General features: G+C 52.4%; 1 protein-coding gene across 1 annotated transcript in view; it reads left to right on the plus strand.

The window, feature by feature from the left end:
• LOC140426952 (electrogenic sodium bicarbonate cotransporter 1-like) overlaps positions 1 to 15,851 on the plus strand; it is a 147,976-nt gene that overhangs the window by 107,738 nt on the left and 24,387 nt on the right. The gene's annotated exons all lie outside the window — the stretch shown is intronic.

A 15,851-nucleotide genomic window follows, 5' to 3' on the forward strand; every position in this document is an offset into this window, starting at 1 on the left:
CCTGGGACGAGGTGGCGGCAGCAGTCAGCTCGGGGAGGGTGACCAGGAAGACTGGCCTCGAGTGTCGGAAGAAGATCAATGACCTACACCAGGCGGCACGAGTGAATAGACACCAACGCTCCACCCCTGCCAAGGGAGCATCCACCCCCCCAACCCTCCCTCCACCCCTTCCCTTCAACCCTCCCTCCACCCACCCCTTCAACAACCCCAACCCAGCCCGCACTTCACACCACCACCCCCACAATTGTGAACCACACATGTAGCTAACGATGCCCTCTCTGTGTCCCTCAGGAAACAATCTCCCATAATCAGCGGGCGAGGGCCCAGACTGGCAGTGGGGTGCCGGACTTGAGACTCCTCATCTCCTTCTAGGAGTGTGCCCTGGAGGTGATTGAGATGGCCGAGGACAGGGCGGTCACCCATGCGGAGGCTAGTGGACTCTGCAGAAGTGAAGAACTACCGGGCTCCACCCCGATGCCCTGTCAGACAGGAGTACTCATTGCCTTACTGACTGACTGATCCATCCCTCCCACTGACCACATGTCCATTCTCCTGCAGGTCCTCCAGCTGACGGCGCCGGCCCATCACGGGCTCCTCACCTGACTCCGAGAAGAACACCTCAGAGGAGAGTTCTGAGGACGCAATCATCATAGTCGTGTAACAGCTGTCATCCCCACCCTCCACCAGCGCAGATACACACAACTCGGTGGGAAATGTTAGTAGACAGGCTTCTGGGGCACAATCTAGTGAGCACCACACTGCTGATGATGCACATTAGGTGGAGGCAGGGACCCCCAGGAGAGACAGCAGTTGGAGGGCTGCTGGATCCCAGGACCCAGCTGGGTCTTAGCTTGATGCGGAGCCTGTCGACAGGATTACCCAGAGCTGGTGGAGACGATAAGGAGCGGCTGGAACATTCAGAGGGAGATGTCAGCGTCACTCCAGCAGACCCATAGATGATTGGAGGAGTCCCAGAGTCAATGGGCGCAGGAAATGGTGCCAGTAATGAGTGGCACCAAGGCCAACACCGCAAGGGTGGCGACCGCAGTGAAGAGCCTGGTGCACGACATTGGCACCATGAGTGATGGTGTCCAAGGCGTTGCGCAGTCTGTGACAGTCATGGCTGAGGGCCTCGGCAGAATGTCTGACTCGCTGGGGGATGTCACCCAGTACCTGGTTGACCTTGATGAAGTTCTGCGGGACACGTCGCGTTCTCAGATGGGCATTGCCGAGGCTTTGCGGGGCTTGTCCCAGTCACTGTGGAGCATTGCCAAGGGCGTCAACACCACGGTGCAGACATCAGGGAGCCGTCAGGGCTGACAGAGCCAAATGATGGAGGGCCAGCCGGGGCTCAAACCAGCTGCACCTCTGTCCCAAGGTGGACCCCAGGGAGAGGGTGCTCGGTGCCTACCCAGACCATTCACATGGGGCGGCAACAGTGACTACCATCTACCCTACGTTCCACCCCTCTGATGAGGCTGCATCTCGCAGGGACATGGCGGCATGGCTATGCATATGCATAGACAAGTGAGCCGGGGCCTTCCAGTCCCAGAGCCCCCAGAGGACGCCCACCAGAGTCATCAAAGACCACGGGATGTGGTAAGCAGCTGGCTGCCTTCACCTTAGATGCGCATCTTGGGGAGACACCTAGACATAGTGGTAGAGCTAGGAAGGCAAAGCACATTGAGGATCACTGAGGGCACTGGGATGCGGTAGGTAGAGGGTGAGGGAGGGTGTGGAGGGTGGAGGGTTGGGGGGCAGCACCATCAGGAGAGTGGGGACCTGAATTTAATAATATACATTAGTAGGATGCCTCTGTCACTTTCTTCTGCAATGCAATTCCGCGTGCAGGTGATGGGTGTAAGCGAGCACTTTGCAAACAGGCAGGGGTCAGACTATGGCAAGATTGAGGAGCACCAGCGCTCAGCTCTCTGCGGGTTATCATCACCCTTCTGCTATTGACAGTGACCCGCTGACAGTGCCAACACAGTCCCAGCAGCCTGAAATGATGTGACACATACCCTGGGAGGGTGGAAAATGGAGGTGGTGGGTGGGTAAGTTTGCGATGATGGACCAGGCCACGTCCTAAGTGAATCGGGTAAGTATGAGGGCCTCCCTGACTCTCCGGGCTTGCCGGACTCTTACTGCTGCCACCTATCCTGCAGCCTCCTACCCGGCCTCGCCCTCCAGCCCCTGCTGGTCCGGCGGCTCCTCATCATCCTCATCCTCATCCCCCTCCTCTTCAGAGGTGGCCACATGTTCCTCATCACCAACCTCCAGCTCGTCACCCCACTGCTGTGCCAGGTTGTGGAGGGCGCAGCAGACCACAACAAAGCGGGCGACCCTCTGGGCGGTGTACTGGAGTGCACGATCGGAGCGGTCAAGGCATCGGAACCGCATCTTGAGGAGTCTGATGCACCGCTCAATGACATCAGTGGCTGCATGGGCCTCGCTGTACCGGATCTCCACTTCAGTCTCCGTACTGGCGGCATTAGCCGGTCCTCAGCGGATATCCCTTATCCCCCGAGAGCCAGCCACCCACTCTGGGGTACTCCTCGAAGAGAGCACGGATGAGTGACTGCCCCACGATGTAGCTGTCATGCACACTGCCCGGGAAGTGTGCACACATGTGTGCAATATCTTCATCTGGTGTTCGCGCACGAGCTGTATGATGAGGGAGTGGAACCCCTTTGTTAACATAGGGCACCGCAGATGGCCCGCTGAGTGCAGGGCAACATGCGTTCCCTCAATTACCCCCTGGACCTGGGGCATCCTGGCGATGGTGGAGAATCCTGCTGAGCCTGGTCCATGTCAAAGACGATGTAGTTTTCCACCCGGGCCTACAGGGCATTCGTGACCTGCCGGATGCACCTGTGGGCTGAGGCCTATGAGATACCATACAGGTCCCCAATGGGCCTGGAATGATTTAAGGTGGAGAAGTTCAGGGCTGCAGTGACCTTGATGGCCACTGGGAGTGGGTGTCCTCCTCCTCCTTGTGGTGCCAGGTTCACGAGGACATGGCACAGCTGTTGCACCGTCTCCTTGTTGAGGTGGATCCTCCTGCAGCACATACTGTCCGTCATTTGTTTGAATGACCAGTGGCACCTATACACTCTGGGCCGTGGCGGGACTTCCCCTCTGGTCACTCCCTAGCCTGGTGGGCGGCTGGGTCCTCAAGGTGTAGGACAGGATCCGGCACATGTACTGCTGCCTCGAACATCCACAGACGCTGCTGTCGCCGCCTTCTACGGCGTCTGGCCGCATCGCATAGCACCAGCACCACGAGGGAAATCTCAGTGTCCAACATTCCTGCCATAACGTTCAATATCTGTAATGCATTGGGAGAGGGTGTTAGACTGACAAACAGAGGTGGCTCCCTCTGCCATTGACCCGCTGACCGTGCCGACACAGTCTCTCCAGGACCCTCCATTCCCCCACTGACTCACCTGAGGAAGGAGCTGTGCTCCGAAAGCTAGTGATTCCAAACAAACTTGTTGGACTTTAACCTGGTGTTGTAAGACTTCTTACTGTGCTCACTTGTGATGTCCACATCCCGTGAATGGCTAAAACTAATCAAGGGATAGAACGTGTGAGAAAAAGGGAGGTACCATTCAGTGGGATTTGTGGTTAGCTACTTTTTCAAAGATGGAGAAAATAGTGGTGTGATCTGTGCATCTAGAGCTATAGAAGAGGTAAGAGGCGATAGGAGGAAAAGCGGATATTGGAAGTGGTAGTACATGGAGCTTTTAATCTACAGCGAGAAACCAGAAATGCCCAGGAGCTTTTCCAAACAGTTTGCCTGAAATTAAAATAGAGATTTATATTTTTTTCCCCTTGAGTTTCCTCTTTGGGTACACCTTCTCAGGACCTTGCAATATAAACTTCAAACTGGCTCTCTGAATGTATGCTTTAGTGACTTGGGATATTGGGCGTCAGAAATTAAAGTGCATTTGATTAGTCCAAACTAGAATACCAGTTACTGACACACTGATAAAAGAGAAGGAACTGGCTAAACAAGCAACTGTAGTACAGAAAAATAAATTTCTGTATGGACTGATCATGATTCATTACATAACTGGCCCAGATGACTCCTTTCCCAGCATTAATTGGGCTGGATTTTGTGTTGGGGTTGGTGATCCTATCATTCTTGCCTGGCACGAGTCATTTGCTTTTCATCTTTATTTAGGTTTTGCATCATATTTAAATGGTTGCTTCTGAACAAACTACTTAATATGCTATTTTCAAAGCACTTATAAGCTCAACGCCCTTTCTGGCAATCTGTGATAACCATCCAGAATCTTAAGTATCAGTTGCTGGGAAATGGATGACCCTTTATAACTGGATGAAGCCTTTTTAAAGATGTCCTGATGCTGAAATTTCCTCCCAGCTGTGGTAACATTATCATGAACCATGTTATTATATCAAACCCATCCTGTGTGTATAATTCAAAGTCCAGGGCTGACATTTTCCAAACTGGACAGCAAACAGATTGGCCACTGAGTGGTAGAGCTGGAATTCCTGCCTGCATTTCCGCCCTCCTCCATTTTGTGCAGGTGGAAAAGGACACGTGCAGCAATCTGGACCCACAACTATTAAACCTTCAAACAAGCTCGTTGAAGGCCCAGTAAAAGGCCCAACTTTGGACACCACGCTATTTTCTGGAAGGCGACTAGGAATTAGGAGCCCTCTGCCACCATGCTCAGTGAATGGGGCCATAAACAGCGACCTGGTTGAGTCAGCAGGCAGAAAACGTGCTTGAAACTTTATTAGAATTGCTTGGACTCTGCTTTACTTCACGCCCTTAGTCGTTTTGTGGGAGAATTCTGCCCAAGGATCCTGGGCGAAATTCTCCGGTATCGGCGCGATGTCCGCCGACTGGCGCCCAAAATGGCACAAATCAGTCGGGCATCGTGCCGCCCCAAAGGTGCGGAATACTCCGCATCTTGGGGAGCTGAGCCCCAACCTTAAGGGGCTAGGCCCGCGCCGGATGAATTTCCGCCCCGCCAGCTGGCGGAAAAGGCCTTTGGTGCACCGCCAGCTGGCGCGGAAATGACATCTCCGGGCGGCGCATGCGCGGGAGCGTTAGCGGCCGCTGACGGCATTCCCGTGCATGCGCAGTGGAGGGAGTCTCTTCCGCCTCCGCCATGGTGGAGACCGTGGCAAAGGCGGAACGGAAAGAGTGCCCCCACGGCACAGGCCCGCCCGCGGATCGGTGGGCCCCGATCGCGGGCCAGGCCACCGTGGGGGCACCCCCCGGGGCCAGATCGCCCCGCGCCCCCCAAGGACCCCGGAGCCCGCCCGCGCCCCCGTGTCCCGTCGGTATGGTAGGTGGTTTAATCTACGCTGGCGGGACAGGCATTTTAGCGGCGAGACTTCGGGCCATCCGGGCCGGAGAATCGCGGGAGGGGGCCCGCCAACCGGCGCGCCGCGATTCCCGCCCCCGCCGAATATCCGGTGCCGGAGAATTCGGCAACCGGCGGGGGCGGGATTCACGCCCGCCCCCGGCGATTCTCCGATCCGGCGGGGGGTCGGAGAGTCTCGCCCCCTGCCCTCACTGCTGTCCGTGGCAAAGAGTTCCAAATATTCAAAATCCTCTGAACAAGGAAATACCTCCTCATCTCAATCTAAAATTGGCACCCCTTTATTCTGAGACTATGCCCTCTGGCGCGCAGTTACACGGAGGAGCTCGGAGCAGGAATGGTTGGGCCGTCAGTATACTTGTGAGGGAGCTCTGAGGCAGCTTAGTAAAAGCTCCAAGAAACCTGCAATGGTATGATGATTTCATAAAGGTTCTGTTATACTGGGCCATCTTTCAGAGGAGCATTCATATATTGGGCAGCAAGGAGGGAGACTTTGAAGGTCAGTGCGCACAGTCCAAACTGCAGCCAACCCCTTCTCAGCAACTTTGATGCTTTACCATCAATTTCAAATTATTTTGACTTTTTCAACAAAGGTGGCCGCTGAGGCGGAACCACTTTGGAATTGCCCACCCCCTCCGTTCCCACCTTGGACCTGCCAAATTTGATGGCAGACCCGTCTCCAGGCCTATTAAGAACCCGACCCTGGGAAAATTCCACTTCCCGGTTGACAGGCGATGGAGACGGGTTCTCATCCTGGAATTGAACCTGACACCGAATCCCACCTCCGAAGGGAAAAGTTGGTGCCAGGAGTAAATTGCATTTGGTTGATCGCAGATACCAGGCATGGGTATGTATGTATGCAGTGGTATTCCTCATCTACTGCTAATCCACCAGTGCGAGGAAAACCTAGCCTATTTCTTCTCAAACGGAAGGAACAATGGAGGAAGTAATATTTGTTCACTGTTCTATTCTGAGATACTTGCACAGCGCCTCTGCCAAACATGATGTTTCCTGATGTACACCCACACGAGCAGCCAATGTCTAATCCTCTTTTGTGCGTTTCCATATTAATTGAGGCAGGAAAGTGAAAATTGCTAATCCTCCCAATTTTAGTGTTTGCATTTGAGCAGCATTACCGAAATCTCAAATCTACTTAAAACATCAGTCTTCTTAGACTGTCAGTTTAGTATAGATGTGTAATTTCTGTTACAGCTCAGACCAGAAAGTAACTAGGCCAGAGACCTCCCACTTATTTCTAGAAATGGTAGACTGGTAACAGCCTAACCCAAAACAGGACTGTATACTTTTAACCACTGCATTATAAACCAAATGCTGGACCAAAGCTTTTTTTTTTAAGTGGAACAATTCCTATGAATATACACTTCACAATCACTCTACTTCCAAGTTCGAGATCATCTCACCTTATTGTTCCTTTTCAGTTTTTAAAAATCATCTTCTTTTACAAAATTCCAGAAAGTGGGGATGAAATTAGTGGGTGAGGACCAAGGCACTTGCTGCCTGATCGGGGGATTCAGCATTTGGAAAAGGGGCTGCTGAGAGACACTACCTTCTTGCCCTTTCTGCCTAGACTCCCTCCACCAAATCACTCACTTATGGCCTAAGGATCCAGCGATGTTCCAAGGCCTCGAGTGGCAGCCCTACCGGCAGCATCCACCACCTCCCAGTGGCGCTGCCATTCAATCGAGCAGCTGACCTCTGATTGGCTGGTAGCTCTCGACTAACGGAACTTCTACCCCCCGGGGCCCTAGATTCCGGGGCAGGCACACCACTGGCCAGTTAAGTGCGATTCATTGGGCCTTCCCTAAAAAAGGCAACGCAGGGCCCTCACTGGTTCTCCCATTGGCAGGTGAGACCTCCCCATAACCTCTATTGAATACTGCACTGGGTGTGTAGACTGAGTGAATCTGAGCTAACATTTGGCAGAAACTTAGCAAACCCGATGGGTGCACTTCTCAGGCCTCGATACACTCTCGCTCAATCGAAACAAGGCCGGTGAATAGTGGAAAAGACAGAAAACGAAAACCGAGCCAGGTGCCAAACATTTTGCGATGCAACCGACCTGCTCCCGTAGGCAAAATCGGGATCTTGCCGTAGTTCTCGTGGTGAGAAACCAATAATCATCACGTAAACCCTATTTCTGTACAATTAACGAGAGCCACCCCATATCCAAAGGTCTTCTGTCATTCAGCGGCCTCCCCAGCAAGTGATCACGCTGGCGCCGATCAATACTCCTTTTGAAAAACATGAACCTGCCGGAAGGGCTTCTGTGAGGAGCCAAGGAGGTGAGTAGCCATCTTTTTTCACAGACAAAGAGCCCGGGGGTGCTCGACTTGCCACCCCAGTGCTCGGTAGAGGGTGGCGGCCCATCGGCTGAGGTTGGAGGACCCTCCGCAGGGGTGGGCCGCCATGGGACGAAGGAGGGGGGGGAGGCACTGGGGTGGGGCAACCAGGGGGCAACCGCTCGCAGCACCACCATGCCAACCCCTGGATTGTGTGTACAGTTCCTGGGGCAATTCTTGTCCCTGCCCGTCTGCCCCACTGACCACCCATAACCCCACCAACTGCCGAGGCCTCTGGCCTTGCGGCTGAAGGCAATCGCTAATAGGGAATTGGCAATGGTGGGTAAGTGAGCACTTCACACAACCCAGGGGGATTCCCCCCCCCCCCCCCACCCCCCCAGGTTGCTGCTGCTGCTGACCATTGTCTACCGTTCTGCCAGGAAGTCCAAGAACGGTTGCCACCGCCTGAAGAACCCTTGCACCGATCCCCTTAAGGCAAATTTCACCCTCTCCAATTTAATAAACTCCGCCATATCGTTGACCCAGGATTCCACGCTTGGGGGCCTTGCATCATTCCACTGAAGAAGAATCCTTCGCCGGGCTACCAGGGATCCAAAGGCCAGAATACCGGCCTCTTTCGCCTCCTGCACTTTTTCGGCCGCAAGGCCAGAGGCCTCGGCAGTTGGTGGGGTTATGGGTGGTCAGTGGGGCAGACGGGCAGGGACAAGAATTGCCCCAGGAACTGTACACACAATCCAGGGGTTGGCATGGTGGTGCTGTGAGCGGTTGCCCCCTGGTTGCCCCACCCCAGTGCCTCCCCCACCCCCCCTTCCTCTTTCAGCTCCCCTGCAACCCCAAATATTGCGAGCCCCCAGCCTGGTTTGACCCTGGATCCTACCACCCTCGACACTGTCCTCGCTACGCCCTTCCAAAATTTCTCCAGCGCTGGGCATGCCCAGAACATATGGGTGTGGTTTGCTGGGCTCCCCGAGCACCTAACACACCTGTCCTCACCCCCAAAAAACCAGCTCATCCTTGTCCCGGTCATGTGTGCCCTGTGCAGCATCTTAAACTGTATGAGGCTGAGCCTCGCGCACGAAGAGGAAGAGTTCACCCTTCCAAGGGCATCTGCCCACGTCCCCTCCTCGATCTCCTCCCCCAATTCCTCCTCCCACTTACCTTCCAGCTCCTCCACCGAGGCCTCCTCCTCCTCCTGTATCACCTGGTATGCTGCTGAGATCTTCCCCTCTCCAACCCACCCCCCCGAGAGCACCCTGTCCTATACCGTGCGTGGCGGCAGCAGCGGGAATTCCACCACTTGCCGCCTGGCAAACGGCCTTACCTGTAGATACCTAAAGGTGTTTCCCGGAGGGAGCCCGTACTTCTCCTCCAGCTCACCCAGGCTCACGAACTTCCCACCCACAAACAGGTCCCCCAAGCTTCTTATCCCTGCCCTGTGCCACGCCGAAAACCCTCCATCTATTCTCCATGGGACAAACCGGTGGTTCCACCGTATCGGGGTCCACACCGAGGCCCCCACTTCCCCCCTGTGCCGCCTCCACTGCCCCAAACTTTGAGGGTAGCCGCCACCACCGGGCTTGTGGTATACCTCATTGGAGGGAGCGGCAGCAGCGCCGTTGCCAGCGCCTCCAGACTCGTACCCTCACACGACGCCGTCTCCAGCCTCTTCCATGCCGCACCCTCCCCCTCCATCATCCACTTGCGCACCATCGCCGCATAGGCGGCCCAGTAGTACCCACAGAGGTTGGGCAGCGCCAGCCCCCCCCCATCCCTACTTCGCTCCAGGAACACCCTTATCCCAACCACACCTTGATGTATAGACACTGTGCTTGAACACTGAGGGAGGCAACACCACACACGCAGCATCCCTCATACGAACACCCAGGATGGGACACAGCTCCAGGGATAGATTGACAGCCGGAGGGTGGGTGAGTGCCACAGGGAGGGGTTGGGGAGGGCGAATGCCTGGAGAGATGTGTCAAGGGTTCGGAGGTCAGCCGTGTTGCGAAAGAAAGAGACAGAGCCATCAAATTAGTTGTGCACAAAAGTGTTTACTGTGTTTTACAATTCTTGGCCCTCTCGATGGTGCTGCTCTTTCCCCTCCCCTTCCCCACACATCACCTCCCCCGGTGCCCTCAGTTACCCTCGATGCGCCTGGCCCTCCCAGCTCCACCACTACGTCTAGGTGTGTCCTTAGGATGTACATCAGAAGTGGAGACAGCCAGCTAATTACCATGTCCCGTGGCCTTTGATGCCTCTGCCGGGCATCCTCTGGGGGCTCTGAGGCCGGTGGCCCCGGCTCACTTGTCGCTGCCCACATGCACAGTCGTGCCAACCTGTCCTGTGTGCTAACTGTGAGACGCGACCTCACCTTGGAGACCCTAAGCATGGGAGCTGGTGTCCACCATCGCCACTCCGTGGGATGTGTCCAGGTTGGCACCCGGCGCCCCCTCCTCCCGCTCGGTGAGATCCCGATTTCGCCTACGGGAGCGGGGCGGTTGCATCGCAAACTGTTTGGTGCCTGGCACGGTTCTCGTTTTTGCACCCTCCCGCTATTCACCGGCCTCCTTTCACTTGAGCGAGAGCGTAATGAGGCCGGAGAATCGCACCCTAAGTATGGGCTAAACCAATGAGAAACTCCCCAGGTCCCAAAAAAATGACTAGGTGTCATTGAATAGCGGTGGGAAACACAACGCGGAAAACCTGCCACAAGTGAACTTAGAAATGTTTTAAGAGTTTTCCGCCCTTCATTTTTTCCCCATTTATCAGAGTGGTAATATGTTTTGCACTAAACAAAGTATTTCTACTGTGCAATCTTCTGGGTCGGGCATCTTCTACACTTCATTTCCTTTCTCTTTCCTCCATTTGAGGTTTTGTGATTGCCACCCCTACAACCCCCTCATTCTATTTTTAAAATGTATTTTTATTCTTGCCTCACTTTTAGGCCTCTTTGTAGCATTCAACCCTCCTCTGGTGAATCCAGATCTGGGGCGAAATTCTCCGGAAATGGCGCGATGTCCGCCGACTGGCGCCCAAAATGGCGCAAATCAGTCGGGCATCGCGCCGCCCCAAAGGTGCGGAATGCTCCGCATCTTTGGGGGCCGAGCCCCAACCGTAAGGAGCTAGGTCGGCGCCGGACGAATTTCTGCCCCGCCAGCTGGCGGAAACGGCCTTTGTTGCCCCGCCAGCTGGCACGGAAATGACATCTCCGGGCGGCGCATGCGCGGGAGCGTTAGCGGCCGCTGGCGGTATTCCCGCGCATGCGCATTGGAGGGAGTCTCTTCCGCCTCCGCCATGGTGGAGACCGTGGCGAAGGCGGAAGGAAAAGAGTGCCCCCACGGCACAGGCCCGCCCGCAGATCGGTGGGCCCCGATCGCAGGCCAGGCCACCGTGGGGGCACCCCCCAGGGCCGGATCGCCCCGCGCCCCCCTCAGGACCCTGGAGACTGCCCGCGCCGCCTTGTCCCGCCGGTAAGGTAGGTGGTTTAATCAATGCCGGCGGGACAGGCATTTTAGGGCGGGACTTCGGCCCATCCGGGCTGGAGAATCGCGCGGGTGGGCCCGCCAACCAGCGCGGCGCAATTCCCGCCCCCGCCGAATATCCGGTGCTCGAGACTTCGGCAACTGGCAGGGGCGGGATTCACGCCAGCCCCGGCGATTCTCCGACCCGGCGGGGGGTTGGAGAATCTCGCCCCTGGATCTCACCGAAAAAGCCAGCGGGAAACTCACCCAGAATGACACTTAGAAATGTTTTGGTTGAATCACGCCTGTTAACTCTGTTTCTCACTCACAGATGCTGCTAGATCTGCTGAGTTATTCCAGCATTTTCTGTTTTTATTTCAGATTTCCAGCATCTGCACTCTTTTGCTTTTATGCCTCATAGCAACAATGCAGTACAGAAGGAGAAGAGTGCAGGGGCAATATAATGTCACCAGATATTCACCAAGGTTCTGGAGGACTACACTTTCAGCATCTGGAAATGTTTCATTTTGTTGCTTCAACCAATAGTCAAGGTCTGTAATGTCATAGCTGCCTGCTGTACTCTGCAAATCGGCCTTTTCATGGAGGAGGAGCCAGAAAAAGAAAAGGCTGCTCGAAGCTGAAGCAGACGATGAGACCAGTAATGGAGGAGATGAATTACCTGCTGAAGAAGCGGCTAAGACCCTGACAGTCAACAGACAAGGCCTAATTGCCCATACCGTTCATTAATAGCCCTTTGCCATCAGTACATAATTGTTCACCCTCATGTGCCCAGTCCTCATGAAAAATGCAGCACAAGCAGGCCCACTCTCCTCACTATGAGATCTGAATGCCTGCCTATCTGCCTCCTTGAAGTTTCTTCAGAAGCACCCCAATCAAAGCATGCCATGTATTATGTTTAAAAAGATCAGCAATTGGCAAGCCTTCCTGCATTCTCCAATGGGCCAAGTTTATAGTGATGAACAACACAGAATCTTGGCAAGGCAACTAATTAAGATATTGTACACTATTTGCACACTTACCTTGGCAAACTTGCAGAAGCTAAAATATTGTTTCTTTACTTGCTTCCATGATTTGACCATTGTGTGACTGTATTGACATGCTCTGTCACATCTAATCACGCTTCTCTAAATTTACTCATTCTTGCCAGGTGGTCCTCTCGTCCAGACAGGGACTGCCTTCCACTTCCAGATTACACAACTAGACAGTTCTGTGCCCTGTCATTTTTCAGTGTTATGGACGCCTGGTCGGCCCTCAACAATGGCAAAGAGATTGAACCAGACATGCAACATTTTTAAGTTTAAAGACCGTGCAGAAAGATCAATTTGTTCCAGGAGTGATAATATAAGAAATAGGGCTTGGTTATTTTATAAACAAACTTTATTAAAAGAAAAGAAAACAATATTTAAAATTTTAAACTTCAAACTGACACTAACAGATTACATGCAGTTTCTTAACTTTAACACAAATTCCCATCATATAACACTTTTCATGAAAAGATAGCTCTCATTCCATTTACACATATAGGCAAAGGCAAAGGGCGGCATGGTGGCACAGTGGTTGGCACTGCTGCCTCACAGCTCCAGAGTCCCGGGCTCAATTCCAGCCTTGGGTGACTGTCTGTATGGAGTATGCACTCTCTCCCCATGTCTGCATGGGTTTCCTCCGGGTGCTCCGGTTTCCTCCCACAGTCCAAAAATGTGCAAGTTAGGCGGATTGGCCATGATAAATTTCCACTTAGTGTCCAAAAGGTTAGGTTCGGGTTACGGGGATAGGGTGGAGGCGTGGTCTTAAGTAAGGTGCTCTTTCCGAGGGCCAGTGCAGACTCGATGGGCCGAATGGCCTCCTTCTGCACTGTAAATCCTATGAACACTTTCATTTCGGAAACAATCTTCCTTCTGTTCGGGACATTCATTCAGAACCTTTTTCCAATGCCCTATTTTTTTCATGACCTCTTCGATAGCTGCTTACATCCTTCTCTCTGGAACAAATTTCATAACCTGTTTCATGGCTGCTCAGATCCTTCTCTGTCCGTTCCAAAAATTCTCTCTCTCGCCCTTTTAAGCCTTGCCCAGTCCTTCAAACAAAGATCCTCCTCTGGGATGTCCAGACTGGAACTCAACTGTAATGTGTGCTTGATTGACCACTCCCGTGTGCACAAAAGACCAGAGCTATGCCATCCATATGCCACCTAGCCTTCCATTGACAAACAAATGGAAGGTAATCAGGCTCTATAACGGCTTTAAAACAAGGTTTCCCCAAATGACAATGGATCTCAAGTAGGCATTCCTAATCAGTTTAATTCTGAATGGTACCATGTGACTCAGCAAGGTGTGGGCGTAAACATTTGAGTCTGGGCTAACAGTATTTTTGTATTCAGTCTGTTTAACCCTAAATGCCCTGCTACATCTTGGACCCCATTTCTGGACCCAAGTTCCTAATATCTCGCTATCATGACATTAGTTAAAATCTGAAATGCAGCTTTAAGGCCAAATAACAGCTCTTTTGGCTAGTTTAGTGTTGCTGGAAATCTCTCCCATAACCTCAGCTCATGTTGATGCCCTGTCAAAACAATACAATGATGGCATCACATGATCAGCTCAGTGGGTGCGTGCAACACATGACGAGTGATGACACTTCAGAGAGGTTGCCAGATCTGACACAGAGAATTGAGTGCCCTACTTGAAGTATGCAAAGACGAAGTCACTGACAAGGCTTGCATGTTTCTTCTCAAATCGATTTTATTCTTTCACGGGTTATGAGCATTGCTGGCTGGGCTAGCATTTGTTGCCCATCCCTAATCACCCTTGAGAAGGTGGTGGGAAGCCACCGCCTTGAATTGCTCAGCAGCAGTGAAACAATAGCGACATAGTTCAAGTTAGGATGGTGTGTGACTTGTAGGGAAACTTTTAGGTAGCCATGTTCCCATGCATCTGCTTACCCTTGTCCTTCTAGGTGGTAGTCACGAGTTTGGAAGGTGCTGTGGGAGGACCCTTTGTAGATTGTACACGCTGCTGCTACTATCCATCAGTGGTGAAGGGAGTGAATATATAATATGGTGGTTGGGGTGCCAACCAAGTGGGCTGCTTTGTGTTGGATGGTGTTGAGCTTCGAGAGTGCTGTTGGAACTGCACCAAATCAGATAAGTGGAGACTGTTCCATCATTCTCCTGACTTGTGTCTTGTGGATGCCCTTAGTGTTGGGTGGGGTTACTGGGTTATGGGGATAGGGTGGAGGTGATGACCTTGGGTAGGGTGCTCTTTCCAAGAGCCGGTGCAGACTCGATGGGCCGAATGGCCTCCTGCACTGTAAATTCTATGATTTTATGATGGTGGACAGGTTTTGGCAAATCAGGTGGTGAGTTATTCCCATAGATTCCCAGCCTCTGATATGCTCTTGTCGCCACAGTATTTATATGGCAGTATTTACAGCAGGTGCATGGGAACATCACTTCCCGCAGGTTCCCTCCAAGTCATATTTCATCCTGACTTCACTGTTGTGAGGTCAAAGCCCTTGAACTCCTAACTTAAAAGCACTGTACTAAAATGAAAACACAAAGAATGTAGCAGTTCAAGAATGTGGTTCACCACCACCTTCTCAAGAGCAATGAGGGATGGTTAATAAATGTTGACCTTGCTAGCAATCCTTGGCACTTCCAGCACACTTAGGTTTAACTTTAGAGGGTCATGTGTTGCCACGCATCTGCTACCCTTGTCCTTCTAGGTGATAGAAGTTGTGATTTTGGAAGGTGCTATAGGAGGACTCTTTCGGGTTTGCCAGAGTGTATTTTGGAAATGGTACATGTGATATAATGGGGCAGCGTACAGATATGACGCATTTACAGTGCTTTCCGATCATCCATTTTGTTTTAGAGCGCCTTTAATCTAAGAAAACATCCTCAAATAGCACCGCTGGCCAAAGCCTCAATTTCCGGTTTCGTGCATTTGGCAAGTTTTGGCATTCAGAAGCACACCTTTCACTTTCAAAGCTCATCCACCTTACATAATTCCTTTTACTGCCCAGCTTTCATAATCACTTGAAATTGTGTAAAATACAGTGCACTGTAGATTATGTTGGGACACATTGAGTAAACCTTGCAGTTTCCAATTTGCAATCAAAGAGCTTAGCTGAAAGTGAAGCTGCTGTTTTTGTTTTCCCCTCTGCAGTGGAAGCTGGAGTTGTTTCTGGATTTCTCCAGCAGCAGCTGTGGCCGCTTCAGGAGACACTGCAAAGGTAACCCCGCTGCTGCTTCACTCAAAACCTGTAGTTTAGGGGAGGCAGGGAGGCTACAGGCACATTTCACTAGGTTGGGACGCAGCTCTTAATGTGTGGCATATTCTGGTTTCAGTTTATCTCTTGACATTGCTGTCAGACTCGTCTTTATTTTGGATGGGGAGGTAAAATTGCAGATCCAAACCTTTTGTTTTGTTGGCTCAGCCAGTTCTCTGTTTTAAAAATGCATTTACCAGGATCTCCTGTTTTAGGTTGTTTGAGATAGTACTTGCTGTGTCTGGCGCAGTTGCAATAAGCAGGGAGGAAGGCTGTGGGCAATGCTCTGGGGTTGGAACAAAACCTACCCGTATTGCATGTTTTCTTCGGACAAAATTATTTTTGCTTAGCGCGCTTCCTTTTAGCGTGCCATTTTTCAGGAAAACATTAGGATTATTGAACTCGCTTTCAAGGTGGACATT

This window comes from Scyliorhinus torazame, chromosome 7 (genome assembly GCF_047496885.1).
Source record: "Scyliorhinus torazame isolate Kashiwa2021f chromosome 7, sScyTor2.1, whole genome shotgun sequence".
NCBI classification, from domain to species: Eukaryota; Metazoa; Chordata; class Chondrichthyes; order Carcharhiniformes; family Scyliorhinidae; genus Scyliorhinus; species Scyliorhinus torazame.